This window comes from Triturus cristatus, chromosome 7 (assembly GCF_964204655.1).
Source record: "Triturus cristatus chromosome 7, aTriCri1.1, whole genome shotgun sequence".
In the NCBI taxonomy this organism is placed as follows: Eukaryota; Metazoa; Chordata; class Amphibia; order Caudata; family Salamandridae; genus Triturus; species Triturus cristatus.
In genome coordinates, this window is record NC_140590.1 from 193,761,022 (window position 1) to 193,777,708 (window position 16,687).

Sequence of the window (16,687 nt, forward strand, 5' to 3'; positions counted from 1 at the left end):
TCCATGCACCCTACATTTGTGCTACAATGCCTACTTATGGGTGAATTTCATATATCTAAAAGAGAGGTTTTCACCCCTCAAAAGGGGTCATTTTGAATGGGTTTGCAGTTTTAAACTTGCAGCAGACAGGCTTCTATGGTAGGACTTGAGTCATGTTTGTGCTGTTACACAAGTGAATGGGTGGCACATTAGTCACATTAGTCAATAGGTGATATTTTTAAATGTCCATGTCATGGGTGTACTTTAGGCACTATACATCCTGGGCTTATAGGAAAGTTAAATATGCCAGTTATGGCTTTAGGCAATTTTGACCTGTTTTAGTGGTCCGAGCACATGCATTGAGGCAGATAAATATAAATAAAATAGCAGATGCATCAGTTCACAAAAATGGGAGTGGCCAGTGAAGAAGGGCATTTTCTCACACTAACCACGAGACTTATGATGTATGCATCCTTGTATGTATCCTTGAAGGTGTTCTTGCTTATCATGAGACATAACGTGTGCGTAGGATGTTTCTGCTTAAATAATCTTTGGCAGTGCTGCTATTGGCATAGGCACATCACGCTATATTTACTATGACAATGCCTTAGAAACATCATTGGCTATATAACCTTGACACTCCTCCTAGCAGCAACAGGTTTCAGGCAGTAGTACTTCTCAGAGCGAAACAGTGGAGGTGAGTTGTATCCACCAATCTATGCTTTTTTATAAGTTTAACTGCTTAGCAGAGTAGCTTCACTGTCTTCAATTCAATGGTTTATTCAGTTTTGAACAACTGTTTTTTAACTTTATGAACTAATGTCAATCAGGACAGCAAAATATATAATCGCATATATTTAAACAGATAATTTATAAACAGAGCATGTGATTGCTCTCAGCACTTGCTGTCAACCGTGATACTTCTGCCTCTGTGTCCGTGTGTAATAGTCTAACGGGTGGTAATTTGCATTGTGTGCTTTCAGAGGAATCTGTATATTTCTCTTATCCTTAGCAGTCCATGTTGACACAGTATTTTCTATTGCTGGAAACCAAACATCCCAATTTGTTCTTGCTTTTTAAAAATAAAAATCTTAAGAGATCTCTCATTTATTAAATATTACAACTATCAATTAATGGCAAACACAGGGGCATATTATCAAGACAGGCATTAGCATTATCGCCACATTAGCGGCAGAAAACTACCGCTAAAACAGCGATAATGGGCTTGATAATATGCTCTATGGAATTCCAATTGAAGCTCAGGTTAGATGTCCTTCACATCTAACATCAGCTTCAATTGGAATTCCATAGAGCATATTATCAGTTTTCTGCCGCTAAAGCGGCGATAATATTATCGCCTGTCTTGATAATATGCCCCACAGTCCGCAAGGCAAAGCTGATGCATCATTCACAGTGAAACCAGGAAACGTTTCACCGCGCCATATTACAGGACTTGAGTCGTGAAAACAATACGAGGTGACACTTAACTACTGGGGCAATGGGAGTGTGGAAAGGATGACAATAGCAGGTCCTTGAGAAAGTCTCATCTGGACATTGCATTGTGCATACATTAATAGACCATCAAACAGGTCAAACAGCCTAAAACAAAATAAACCTTTAACACCTCACAAATTCAGAATCAGACACACGCCATGTCTAACAAATACTTCAATCTAAGGATTAAAGGCTGCAGCATCTGCCCTGGGAGATAAATGGAACGTTTTGAAACCAGACTATGGGGCATATTATCAAGCCAGGCGATAAAATTATCGCCGCTTTAGCGGCAGAAAACTGCCGCTAAAAAGGCGATAATGGGCTTGATAATATGCTCTATGGAATTCCAATTGAAGGCCATGTTAGATGTGAAGGACATCTAACCTGAGTTTCAATTGGAATATGATATCTTAAATTATATCACTCACAACATCATACAGAAAATCGCTCACACACCCACTTATACCATCATACAACTTCTCATGGCTCCACTCACACACCCACAAAGCCAACATACTCATTCACACACTAATTAAAGGAGTCACACAACTACTCACTCATCTATAGAGCTCCTCTCACAACCACTCACTCATTGGTACAGCCACTCACATAACCATTTACTCATCCATACATCTATTGATGCAATCAGTCACTCACATACCCACACACTCACCCATATTGCCCGGAGCACAACCACTCACCCACCCACACAAACACTCACCCACTCACTCACATACGCATACAATCACTAACATAACAACTTACACAACCATACAAGAACTCTTACAAATGCCTACTCACCTGTAAAGCTATTCACATGGACACCACTTATTCTTTAATAATCACTCACACACTAACTCACTTGACTAAACACCTGCTCAAACAGCCACTCACTCACCCATACAGCCACTTACATACACAGTCACCCACTCATATAGCCATTCAGACACCCACGCACTCACCCTTACAGTCACTAAAAACCCAGTTATCCACCCATAGAACCACTCACAAGGCTACTCACTCACCCATACAGCTACTGACGCATCCCCTACTCACCAATGTAGTCACTCACAAAGCATCTCACACACCCACACATCTACTCACACACCCACTTATACACCCATATAGTGACTCATACACCAATACAAATAAGGATACATACGGGCACACACCCACTCACATAATGTATGTGAGAAGTAGTATCACTTAGTAGTAGTGCATCTAGTATACTAATTTAAATTTTGTAGTAAATTAGTATATATGTTTAACACACATAAATTCTTAAAAACACATACACTCACTAGATGATGTCATCAGTGATGTCATCTGTGATGTTGGTTGAAATGTCATTAGTGGTATCATCAGTGATGTCATGAACGTTTCTGAGAGTTAACAATACATACCAAGATACTGCATAAGATAAAGTACTATACTTTTTGTTCTTCTGAGTGATACTGTTTATAATATATGTCATCTGAAAGGCACTGTGACTGTCTGTTTCAGTGTGAATGTGGGTGTCAGAGTGGCTGTATGGGTGAGTGAGTAGATGTGTGAGTATCTGTACATGTGTGTCAGTCACTGTGTAAGAGGCTGTATGGGTGGGCGAGTGCTTGTGAGTGGCTGTATTAGTGATGGGGATGACTGTGTGAGTGGCTCTGTGGATAAACATGTATGTGTGTGAGTGGCTGTATAGGTGACTGAGTGACTGTGTGAAAGGCTCTATGGCTGAGTGACAGAGTATGTAAGTGGATGTATGGGTAAGCGTGTGGCTATTTGAAGGGTGTATAAGTATGTGACTAGGTGTGTGAGTGGCTGTTTTGTATAGTACGTATTTTTGTCAGGGGCTGTACAGATGAGTAAGTGAACTTGTGAACAAATGTTGGGACAACTCCTGGTGACAACCACGGACCACGCACGCAACCTGGGCTTCATCCTAGACTCCTCGCTCACAATGACCAAACAAGTCAACGCCGTCTCATCCCCATGCTTCAACACCCTTCGCATGCTCCGGAAGATCTTCCACTGGATCCGCACCGAAACCAGAAAAACAGTCACCCAGGCCCTTGTCACCAGCCGACTGGACTCCGGGAATGCCCTCTATGCTGGAACAACCGCCAAACTCCAGAACCGTCTCCAGCGCATAAAAAACGCCTCCGCACGACTCATCCTCAACATTCCCTGCCGCAACCACATCTCTACACACCTGAGAAACCTCCTCTGGCTCCCCGTCAGCAAAAGGATCACGTTCAGACTGCTCACGCACGCACACAAAGCACTCCACAACATGGGCCCTGAATACCTCAACAACCGACTCACGTTCTACACCCCCACCCGCCAGCTACGGTCCACCAACCTCGCCCTCGCCATCGTCCCACGGATCCGCTGAGCCACCACAGGAGGAAGATCCTTCTCCTACCTCGCAGCAAAGACCTGGAACTCCCTCCCCACTCACCTTCCACTGACCCAGGACCACCACAGCTTCAGGAAGCACCTCAAGACCTGGCTCTTCCAGCAGTAGCAGCACCCCTTCCCCTAGCGCCTTGAGACTCTCACGGGTGAGTAGCGCGCTCTATAAATTCCATGATTGATTGATTGATTGATTGATTGATGTATTGTGTGAATGGATATGTAAGGAAAGTGGCTGTATCTGTGAGTGAGCAGTTATATGGGTAGCTGTGTGGGTATATGAATGGGTGTGTGAGTAGTTTTGTGGGTCTGTGAGTAGCTGTATGGGTCTGTGAGTGGTTGTGTGAGTGACTGTGTGGGTGACGTTGTGGCTATGTAAGTGGCTAGATGAGTGAGTGAACTTGTCTGGCAGTAGTTGTAAGGGTCTGTGAATGGATATGTGAATGGGTATGTGGGTATGTGAGTAGGTATATGAGAGGTTCTATGTGGGTACGTGTGGGTTCTGCAGACGATGTTATTGGAAATGTCATTTGGGATGTCATAAGTGATGTCATTGAACATGCCTTGAGTGACGTAATATGTGAGGTCATAAGCAGTGCATTGTGAGGGTGTAAGTTATAGTTAGCCTAGGTAACTATAACTGGTGAATTTATATATATATATATATTCACTGAAAAAACCATAGGTTTCACACATGTTATAGTTAGCGGAAATTTTACTGATAAAAAACCAATGAAATTCCCCGTTATAGTTAGTGCAGGCAACTATAACTCACGCGACCGCAATCCTCTGCTGATGCTAATACTGTATTTAGACACTTATTTACCCATGTCTTCTTCCATACATTTTTAGCTATACATATATTACAAATATTTTTTTTTCATGAAGACACATATGTCATCAGCAGAAGATTGCGGTCGCGTGAGTTATAGTTGCCTGCACTAACTATAACGGGGAATTTCATTGGTTTTTTATCAGTAAAATTTCCGCTAACTATAACATGTGTGAAACCTATGGTTTTTTCAGTGAATTTGCAAGGTTTTTTAAATGCTAATTCCTAACTATAACGTGTGTGAAACCTATGGTTTTTTCAGTGAATTTGTACGGTTTTTTAAATGCTAAGTTACTTTACGCCATTCGTGGCGTGCGCGCCCACTTAACGCAGTTCGTTCCGTGCGCGCACGGTGCGCACCGCGCGCCCACTTTACGCAGTTAGTGCCGTGCACGCACGGTGGGCACGCGGTGCGCTACGCGCACCGCGTGCCCACGTTACGCTAGATGGGCCATGTACGCACGATGCGCTTCGCGCACCGTGCGCACATGGAGGACATATGATGCACTTCGTTTTGAAAGGTAATATTTTAATTTTTCTTATAAGTTATAAGCCATGCACAAATGGTGCCCTTCGGGCACCATTTGCACACGGGGTGGAGAGAGTGTGGATAATTTTTTTTTTAAATATTTTTTTTTTTAATATTTTAGTTTTTCTAAGGTCTAATAAGCCATGCACAATTGGTGCCCTTCGCGCACCAATTGCACGCGGGGTGGGGAGAGTGTGGATAATTTTTTTTTTTAGAATTTTTGACCGTACGCGTACGGTAAGCGTAATCGGCGAAATTAGCGAAAAAATAAAAATTCCGTTTTTGGCCTTGGGGGATCTTTGGGGACTCCCTCAACATGGCTATGTGTGTGGGAGCTGTCTAAACAGCCCCTTTACATGTTTTTGTGCTTTCTATTTTGAACATCACTCTCAGTGCGAGAGAGAAAATGGCGGCCGCCGCTTCCTGGTTTTGGCCGATTCGAATGTTTACTAGGATCTAAGAGCCAATCAGAATCGAACTCGCGCACGCCACCGTACGCGTACGATAAGCGTACCGTAAGCGCACCGTAAGCTGGCTCAGATATATATATTGATTTAAAGGCTATTTTCTCAGAATCTACTGAACAGATTTACACCAAAGCTACAAAAGGCACTTCCTTGACCTGAGGACTAACTCTCTGCCAAATTTCTAGTAATTCTGTTCAGCCGTTGGGGCTGTATGTAGCCCTGTCTAAAGGTCCTATGGAAAAATGCATAGGAAAAACGCGTTTTGGGACCCCCCTTTTATCTCAGCCCCCGCTTGACGAATCCCCCCGAGACTTTCAGGGTAGGAGCGGAGCGTAGCGCCCCACCTATTTTGAAAAATTTGCGAGGATTCGTCGACCGGCGCCAAAGTTATTCAAAATAGAATGTTGCGGATTTCCTATGGAAACGTGGTCCTAACTATAACTACCTACTGGCGACCGCCAGTAGGTAATGTCACAGCCGGTTCACTTCTCCTGGGTTCCCAGGCGCTCTGGGAGGTGCGTTACCAGTGCGGTTGAACCAAACCGCAATTCAATAAAATCAAAACCTCAGAGGAAGTAATTGGTCGCACTCCAGCAGTCTTCTTTCAAAAAGTCTTGATTTATTCTTAAATCTTTTTCATTTTTCAGCCACAAAAAAACACAGATAAACCCACACGTTTCGGTATATCCATATACCTTCATCACGGTTGGTTTGTCACATGATAAATCACATTTTTAAAAGAAACCCTTTACAGGAAAAGCTGTGACATAATTTCCTGCTTTCTACCAGAATTTACCCAATGCTTCTTGTGAGCTGTAGTCCTGTTTTTTTGACAGTTAGTATATCTACATTTTTATTTACAGCTAATGCATTCAGTAATATATATTATGTTCATTATCATTCCTAAACTATGCTTAGTTGTATATTTAACAACAAACTGTGTGTGTGCTGACATTTATTTTTCATGTTACCCTGTCCCGCTCTATTTCATGTACCCCTGGTACTTTAAGAGCAGTGGCTGCCAAGAGAATCATATGTGTTTTTTAATAGGTGTAGGTTATTTTGTCATTTTTCAAAAGCCCTCCAGTGGGCATTTGTGGAAAGATCGCACTGCCTGTGCTTTCGTACTCTCCTGCGCTTTACTCACTGTCTACCCTCCGGTGGGTGATCCCCAAATTTGGCATGCTATAACTTGGACTTTGTGTACAAATAATTAAAAGCATAGTTAATAGAAAACATCTTTCCTGATTGCATTACTTTAGGGTAGCAGACAGTTTTTACAGGTGTATGTAAAGTTCCTCTGACTGGTTCAAACCAAAAGGTGTCAGGGTGCTGAAATGTAAGATATGCCGAGACTCCTTTTGTCACAAAGTCTTCTCCCTGTTGCCTCCTCGTTCTTTGGCCAGTACGGTTTCAATTCCATAAAACTTCAAAGCTTTTCAATTTGCATTATGGTATGTCTCCATGTTTTTTGCCACAGCGTTGTTCCTGTCTTTGTTTTTCGTGGCACATACGTGTTCCAGTATGCGTTTTTTTAAGTCACAGATGGTACTGCCTATGTACTTAAGCATACAGGGGCACTCAATTACGTATGCCGTATATTGGCTTGTTCATGTTAACAGGTCTCTGATTTGCCAGATTTTATTGTTTGGTATTGTGACTTCTGTTACTGGTTTCGCAATTTCACATACTTTACAATTGTGGCATTAAATAAAACCCTTTGTGTTGAGCCATGTTTCCTTTTGTTTTTTCGCTTTAAAATGGCTGTGCACTAGCAGGTCTTTCAAGTTCCTGGCTCTCCGGTATGTTATTATTAGATGGGGACCCATTTTTTTGCTGATAGTTCCATCCATACGGAGGATTTTCCAATTATTTTTTATTATTTCGGCTATTTGTTTGGACTCTTGACTGAAGTCCATAATGAGTCTTATGGGTTACCCGTTAGTTGGTTCATCAACATTTCTTAGTGCCAGGCATTCTTCTCTTGTTTTTTCATTTGCTCTATTCCAACATTTATTTATGATGTTTTTGCTGTATTTTCCATCCTTGAATCTTTTTATTGTTCTTGCACTGTGCTTTTTCCATTCCTCCTCCTCACTGCAGATTCGCCGCAGGCGGAGGAACTCCCCGTATGGTATACTGGAGATAAGGGATGGCTGGTGAAAACTTGTTGCCTCCAAAGTCGCATTAGTTGCCGTACTTTTTCGATGTAATGTAGTTTCCAAGCAGTTGTTTTTTACATAAATTTCTGTGTCCAGGAAAACTACTCTTTCATTACTTGATTCATACGTGAATTTTAGATTGGGTATGCTTGTGTTCAAAATTTCATAATATTCCTGGAAATCTGCCTCATTTCCATTCCAAATGATGAACAAATCATCTATGAATCGTGTCCAGCTAACTAGCCGTTTTGTATGCTTTTCATGCTTGATGTTCTATGCTATCTCTTTCTCCCACCACCCCATTACCAAACAAGCGTAACTGGGGCTGAAGGAAAATCCCATAGCTGCTCCGTTTTGTTGACAATATAGCTCATCCCCAAATAAAAAGACATTGTTGGTTAAGCACAGATTAATCATGATCAATGAAATTAGCCATTGTTTCCAGAAGAGAGCCTTTTGCTGAAATTTTTTTTGATTTTTGTGGAGCTTTGGGAGGAAATACATTGTTGCTGAAATTGGAAAGTCCACTGATAAGTATTTGCTTTCATCTTCATCAATTAAACTGTTTGATACCCATATCTTGAGTTTTTTGTCGATTTTTTGTTTAATTGATGTTGTGGGATTCGTTTGTAATTTTTCATAATAGTTACAATCATTTAATTGACGGTGTGCTTCCGTGGTGTATAGAGTTCGATCCCTTAACACCATGTTTCCCCCTTTGTCTGCCATTTTGATTTCAAATTCATAATCATTGGCCAATTTTTCGAGGGCCCCGCTTTCCGTTTTGTTCAGATTGTCTTTATGTTTTGATTTTTTCATTTTGTAGAGATCATGTATAATAGCTTCCTGGAAAATGTCAATTTTATTTCCTGGCGCTATTTGTGGATAAAACTTGGATTTTGGTCTTTTTTCACTAAAACCAGCCCCTAATTGTGGGCATGCTGTCTTCAAGGAGATTTCTTCTCCTTCTTCTGCGTTTAGGTTGAGTAATGTCAAGAAATCCTTTGACTCCTTTGCCAGGAGTTTTGATGTTGGTTTCGGCAATGCTTTTTATTAGATTAGGTCTATTTTGATTTTCAATGAAGAATATTGCCAGTTTTATTTTCCGGATGGATAGATAAAGATCTATCCTTGTTTGCGCTAAGTCCATTTTTTGTATGGGGCAATAAATAATACCCCGTTTTAGTAGTGAGATTTCTGCGGAGGATAGTTCCTGTTGTGAGAGATTTACTACCTGAAGTTCATCCTTCATTGATCCTTCCTTTGTCTCATACTTCGGGTTTTCGTACCAATCCTTTCGGATGAAGTGCTTGCTTCTCCGTTCCCTTCGTTTTGACCGTCGCGTTTTCTTTGCTGCCACGGTTTCCCTCTCCCTCTTCCTCGAGGTTTCCTAAAAAGGGGATATGCGCCTTGTCCTGCAACAACGTCAGTGGCAACAGAATCAAATAGTGCAACGACAACCTCCTGGAGCCTGTGATGGCACTGGGGACTGCCAACCCCCAGGGCCAGCTCCTGCAGTGTCCCAGGGTGCCCAACCCCGGGACACTGCAGTTTGCTATGGCAGGGCAGGATCCTTGCGGCTCCCACCCTGTCATAGCAAACTGTGGTTATGATTTTGGAAGAGAGAGCAGGAAACCTGCTCTCTCTTCCAAAATTCAAATCTGATTGCTTTTCCACACGGGGAGCTGCATCTTAGCAGCTCCCTGCGTGGAAAAGCAATGCCGGCTCCTGCAGGACACGGGGAGCCAGCAGGACCGTGGGGGATTGGGGACACCCCACGGTCCCCAACGGATAGGGCCGGCCTCGGGGGATGGGGTCCCCGGGGCAAGAAGCGGCCCGGGAGGGGGGTCATACAGCCCCCTCCCCCCTACAAACATAAAAAAATAGGCAGGCCGGCCCCGGTGGATGGGGTCCCAGGGGCCATAATTGGCCTGAGTAGGGGGGCCATGTGGCCCCCCTCTGAAAAAAAGCAATGGCCAGGCCCCAGGGGATGGGGTCCCCGGGGCCAGAAGTGGCCTGGGAGGGGGGCCGCAAAGAAGGGAAAAAAATATATAAATAAATAAAGGCCAGCCCCGGGGAATGGGGTCACTGGGCCAATAGAGGCCTCAGGAGGGGGGCCACACAGCCCCCCTCCATAATAAAAATATATATATTTGCCCATGCCCCAGGGGATGGGGTCCTCGTGGCAGGTATTGGCCACGGGAGGGGGGCCCACGTGGCCCCCTTCCCATTAATATATATATATATATTTTTTTTTAATGGGGTCAGGCCCTGGGATATGGGGTCCCCAGGGCCCAAAAAAGTAAAAAGAAGGGGGACCACACAGCCCCCCTTACCCCCCCAAAAATTACCAAACACACGCGATCGTGCCAGAGGCCCCGCCCCCTCCCAGCAACACTCTGCAAACGTGCCCTGTGGTGCGTTTCAAGTTGTAGAGTGATGAAGGGAGGGGGCCGGGCCTGAGGTGACATGTGTGCAAACACGACTTGTGTTGCATTTTAAGTTTGGGAATTAATTCCTCTTCAATCCTGAGGGTCCCTGGGGGCCAACAACCCCACCAGGTACCTCCAGGAAGAGCCACTGTGCTGCGTTGCAGAGAGGTGGGTCAGGCCCGCCCCTTTTTACACCTCTATGCAATGCAGCTCTGTGGCGCTTACTGGCGGTACCTGGTTGGCTAGTTGGACCCCAGGGACCATCAGCATTCAAGGGGACTAAATCTCACAACTTAAAACAGGGCGTGTTTTCACACATGTCACCTCAGGCCCTCCCCTCCCTTCACCACTGTGCAAACGCGCTCCGTAGCAGTTTTAAGAGGTAGTTTTAATTCTCCTGCCCTATTATGTACTAGGGCCTTACAGAGGAGGTCATGCTAATCACAAGGGTACCCCAATGCATAGTGTTCCCAAGTTATGTAGGTGTTTTCACTGTATTCTAAGTGCCTTTTAGCATAGCACTGGCTCTAGGCCTGGTTAGTCAGAGTCAGTTACCACCAGTACCCATCTGAAAAAGTTGTGGGCACAGGATGATTTTGCAACAAGGCCTCTTTCTGCTCCTCTGTTGGTTCTTTCTGCACATGCCCTGCTTCTTCCTGCACTTTTCTTCATCTTTGTGGACTTCTGTTGCTTCTTTCTGCATTTCTTTTGATTCTTTCTGTGCGTTTTTTCTTCTTTCTTCACATGTCCTACCTCTGTAGACATAGTTAGAAATTAGAAGTTGAAAAACCTTTGAAATTCACTTTAAAAACCATAGGTTTCAGGCACATTATAGTTAGAAATTAGCATTTAAAAAACCTTTGAAATTCACTGAAAAAACCATAGGTTTCAGGCACGGTATAGTTAGAATTTAGCATTTAAAAAACCTTAGAAATTCACAGAAAAAACACAGGTTTTAGGGAAAGTTATAGTTAGTTGGACATTTCACTTGTATAAAACCATAGAAATTCCCCCGTTATAATTAGTTCAGCTAACTATAACTCGCGCCCCCGCAATACACTGCTGATGACGTCACATGTTACATCACTCATGACATGGTCAGTGATATCACTGATGACATCTCAAATGACATCACTGATGACATCATACATGTGATAATTTGATGCATCTTCTCACACCCTAATATAACCTTTGATACACCCACTCTAAATTACATAATTCCATTCTCAAAACCATAGACACTCCAACAGCAATAACTACATACACACTCACTGATTCTTAGGTTTACACACACATCCACTCACTCACCCGTACAGTCACTGATACTTATGGTCACTCAGTACAGGACTATCATATGCACTCATACACCTATATAGACACTCACACACCACCACTCATCCATATAGGCACTCACACACCTAGTGAGTCATGCAAACAATTAATCACACTGCCATTTACTCACCTATACAGTTATACACACCCCAACTCACTTACTCATACAAATACTAGCACATTCTTACGCTCTTATACAATCACTGATACAAGCACACACTCATCCATACAGCCACTCTCACAATCACACACTCTCACTTATAGCCATTTATGTACTCCAGCACACATATATACTGCTTTTCCCATATGTAGTTACTCACACATGTACCACTGAAATATACATTCACTCACTAACATACCCATACACACACTAACCCACCCATACAGTCTATCACAGATCCACTATTGAAACCATGCACCCAATGAATCACCCACTCACACATCTATGGACAGAGTCACACACACCCCACCCACACAAACACTCAGGCACACATACAGAAACTCAGACAACCAATCAATAACCCATATAGACACTCATGTAGCTATTTGCAAACCCATGCAGCTGCTTACACACCAACAGAGAGACGGATGCAGTCACTAACCCATGCATTCAGTAAGATACGTTTAATCACTCACTTATAGAGTCAGTCACGCACCTACTAATTCAGACAATTATACACCCACTAATTCTTCAATAAGCCTTTCCCTATATTTATTAAACATATTTAAACTTTACTGAAACACACAGTCACTGGATAATGTCATCAGTGATGTCATCAGTGATGTCAGTGACCATGTCATGAATGATGTAATATGCGACGTCATCAGCAGTGCATTGTGGGGGCGCGGGTTATAGTTAACTGAACTAACTAGAACGGCCGAATTTCTCTGGTTTTTTTACGAGTAAAATGTCCAACTAACTATAACATCCCTGATACCTGTGGTTTTTTCAGTGAATATATATATAAAATATAAAATATATATATATATAAAATTCCGCGAACTGCGTAACGTGGGCGCACGGTGCACGAAGCGCACCGCGCGACCACAGCGCGCGCACGGTGAAAAACCTTAAAAATAAATAAATACATAACTTAGCATTTAAAAAACCGTACAAATTTACTCAAACAACCATAGGTTTCACACACATTATAGTTAGGAATTAGCATTTAAAAAACCTTGCAAATTCACTTAAAAAACCAAAGGTTTCACACATGTTATAGTTAGCTGGACATTTCACTCGTGAAAAACCATTGAAATTCCCCCGTTATAGTTAGTGCAGACAACTATAACTCACGCGACCGCAATCCTCTGCTGATGACGTCAGATATTACATCACTGTATTTAGACACTTATTTACCCATGTCTTCTTCCATTAATTTTTAGCTATACATATATTACAAATAATTTTTTTTCATAAAGACACATATGTCATCAGTGATGTAATATCTGACGTCATCAGCAGAGGATTGCGGTCGCGTGAGTTATAGTTGCCTGCACTGTGAAAACATTTTGTTTGGCCATTCGCGAAAGCTCCGTGTAACTCCATGAGTGATCCACAGATTTAACATGACTGAAAACAAAATGATATATACATATATCATAAACACATGCCAAAATCACAACCACATCCACTGTGCGGGTGCTCTACGGCTGGAATGGCTCCAACTTCCAGATTCACATTTTCTTCTCGCAAAAGCGAGACAAAAGTGGGTACTTTAGGTATCCAATTATCAATCAATTATCAATTCATTATTGCAGCACTTCCACTGAGGTGTTTCGGCTGATCCCAATCTTTCTCAAAGTGTAAAAGACCCACAAGCCAGGGAGAGTTTTTAACATCATCATCTTAGATATAAAGATCCTACTTTCAAAAGCACTTTTTCTCTCTCTTTTTTCATGGAAAAGAAGTTCATAAAATGTAAAATTCTAAACATCTTCTGATGTCTTTTTTTTCTCTTTTTTTATAATTCTTCTTTATAATTTGAAACTAACTTTACTTACAGTGGATGGTAATAAATTCATAAGAGGATGAAGCTAATCAGTGTAGTATTGGGCCAGTGCACAAACCACATAATCGACAACGTTAATCACCAAAAAATTATTTTCCTCTTTTCCATATTTTATCTCCTGATGATTATACTCTCATTTATCGAATTCACATATCATCTACAAAGGATCCACGGTTTATATTCTACAAATACATCTCATTCTATATATTCTGACCTTCAAAATATGTGCGATGACCCACAATCCACACTCTTACCATACTGAAGGATGGAGCAGTACTACACAGAATAAGTCTGCAGCTGAATGAGGCAGTTTTGAAAATGAAGTCAGTTTAAAATGATCCTATGAAGTCAAGTTTAACACATTAAATTTGACTGGATGGTGTAGGTAATGTACTGATTAAAAGTAAGTTGATGTGTGATTGGGTATGAGAAGTAAGTTTGAAATTGTATACACTCAACCACACCTGAAATTTGGACTTAATTGTTAGCATGCTGCTGTAGAGACAGCTGTGAGCTTGTGACCTGCTGCTGTCAGAGAATGTTACATTGTTGGTAACCATGGAAACAGAGCTACAGGAGTATGGGGGGAGGTAACAAATAAGGCTACAACATCAATGCGAGAAGACATTGGTCGTGAAAGAAATAGAGAACAAAACATTGAGTCTAAATTTAGGGATTTGTAGGAAGTAGTGTGGAAGTCGAAGTGTTTAGGAATAGTTTTTAAAAAAGATTTCAGTTTGCCATGCGGTTCTGTGGATCCTCTGTGAGGTTACTCTGGGGCCATGCTGAGACTCTCAGATCCATTCATGGATCTGCGGATCTCACCCACAATTGCTACAGAATTGGGCTTTCTTTAGAGGAGTCAAACAAAGGGTTAAGATATATGACCATTCAAAAGAGCTGTATGATTAGTAAGAACATTAAATGAAATTAAAGCAGTGTTTCTATTTGTTTTCAGCTTCTCTAACCCTAAAAGCAAACCTGAATAGGGAGTCCTTAATGATTGCCTTGTATGAAAGTGGTCTATTATTCTTTTTCTTGGTTTGTGTCTGCTTTCATGAGAAAAGTTTGAGAACCCAACACTGAGAAAACAAATACTCACCAACAATCACATTTAACAGGTATATGAATTTAGCTGTGCCATAAGAAAACAGTTGATAGAGAAGGACTGATTGTGAGAAAGGTAGATGAGCAGGATGTTTCAGCAAAGTAAAAGGAAATGTTGGAATTGAGTAAAAGATGAAAATGAAGTAAAGTGTATTTACAGTAAGCTATAGTTACTTTTCACACATAATAATATAGCTATACATACAGTAACAGAGCAAAGGGTATAAGGATGCATGCACTACATTCCCAGAAGGAAGCTGATGTGTGCAGTAAGTCACTCAGAGAGATAATGATGTATTCAGCTATATAACTAACTAAAAAGTACAATTTAAGCTGAGGAACGCAGAGAGAAATTAAAGTATATAGCAGGGTCTGTAGAGATTGTAAAAGGTATAGTGAAACAGTAATGTAGATAACTATCTATACTGTAACACACATGTAGACAGAGGTTCAAAGCAATAGGTCTGTAATACAGGTATGACATATAAATAAGTACTGAGAGACTCTAAGTAGACAATTTCTAGAAAGTAACCCAGGAAAAATTACACACAATGTCACAACCATATGAATAACCGTAGAGATACTCTCAAATTCTCTGACATACCCATATGGATGCCCTTATATCCAAGTACAAACCCATATAGAGTCTCTCACACCAGTCCACATAATTATACAGATCTCCTTTATTCCCATGCATACACTTATACAGACAGTGTAACACCCTCTCACATACCCATATAAAGACTCTCACATCCACTCAAATATGCATGTAGACACACTTATATCCATACACATACCTACAGACTCTTACAAGCTCTCACATACTCATATATATACAGTCACAGCTTCTCACATACCCATACAGACACTGTTACACAGGCACCCTTACACCAATTGATATAAGTATATAGATACAGACACCCTTAAACCCATTCATATGGCTGGAGACAGACCCTGAACTCCTTTCAGAAACTCATACAATCCTCTTTTATTCTGATTCAAATACTTATCGAGACAGTGTGACACCCATTCACATACTCATACTTAGAGGCTTACACCCTCTCACATTTCCATAAAGACACTTTGATACCAATTTACATACTTATACTGTGACTCTGGCATCCTCTCATATACTCACAGAGAGATTCACACCCTCTTAGATACCCATACATAGACTATCACATACCCTCATAGCCATATAGAGTCATAACCATTCACATACTTGTACATAGACTCTTAAACACTCTCACATATTCATGTGGACATCATTATATAGATTCGCATAACTAAACAAAACCTTTAACGTCCTTTTACATACCCATTTATAGACTGTTAGACCCTGTTATATACCCATATTGGCATCAATATATTCATTCACATACCTATGCAGACACTTTGACACCCTCTCACATGTCCCTACATATACCCTTATACCCATTCACATACCCATACAGAGACTCCCACACCCTCTCACAAACCCATGTAGACACATTCATACCCATTCACATACCTATACCAACACTATCACACCCTATAATTTTCCCATGGAAATACTAACCTGGGCAGAGTCTGTGTAGCTGTGCTACGCGAGGCTACCCGAAGCAACAAAAAAACTCCACAATGCTGCACTGAGTTACGCAAGCATGTGGGGTTGCTTGTTCTGCATGCTCTCGTATTCTCACGCATACTCGCAAGATGTTTTTTTGGGGGAAAATATCGCGCAAACTTCACCACGCGGTCGTCAATGGGTGCGGCCTTCTTGTTTTCCTACTCTTTGCATGTTTCTGGGGCATGTTTCTTATCCTGCTCTAATCTTTTCAATCCTTTGTTTTTTACACTGTTTTCTGATCGTTTTTATTTATTATCTATCCCTCTCTCTCCTTAAGTGTATATTTTTCATTTTATTTCTACTTTTTACTGCGTTTTTTTGAGATT

The 16,687-nt window shown here is 41.6% G+C and overlaps 1 protein-coding gene across 1 annotated transcript in view; it reads left to right on the top strand.

Moving 5' to 3' along the window:
* Nucleotides 1–633: 633 nt before the first annotated feature.
* The window catches only part of LOC146809194 (mucin-5B-like), a 65,138-nt gene continuing 49,084 nt past the window's right edge, over nt 634–16,687 (top strand). Inside the window, exon 1 of the mRNA XM_085616018.1 lies at nt 634–676. The gene's annotated coding sequence lies outside the window, so the exon portion shown is untranslated. The remainder of the gene's footprint in view (nt 677–16,687) is intronic.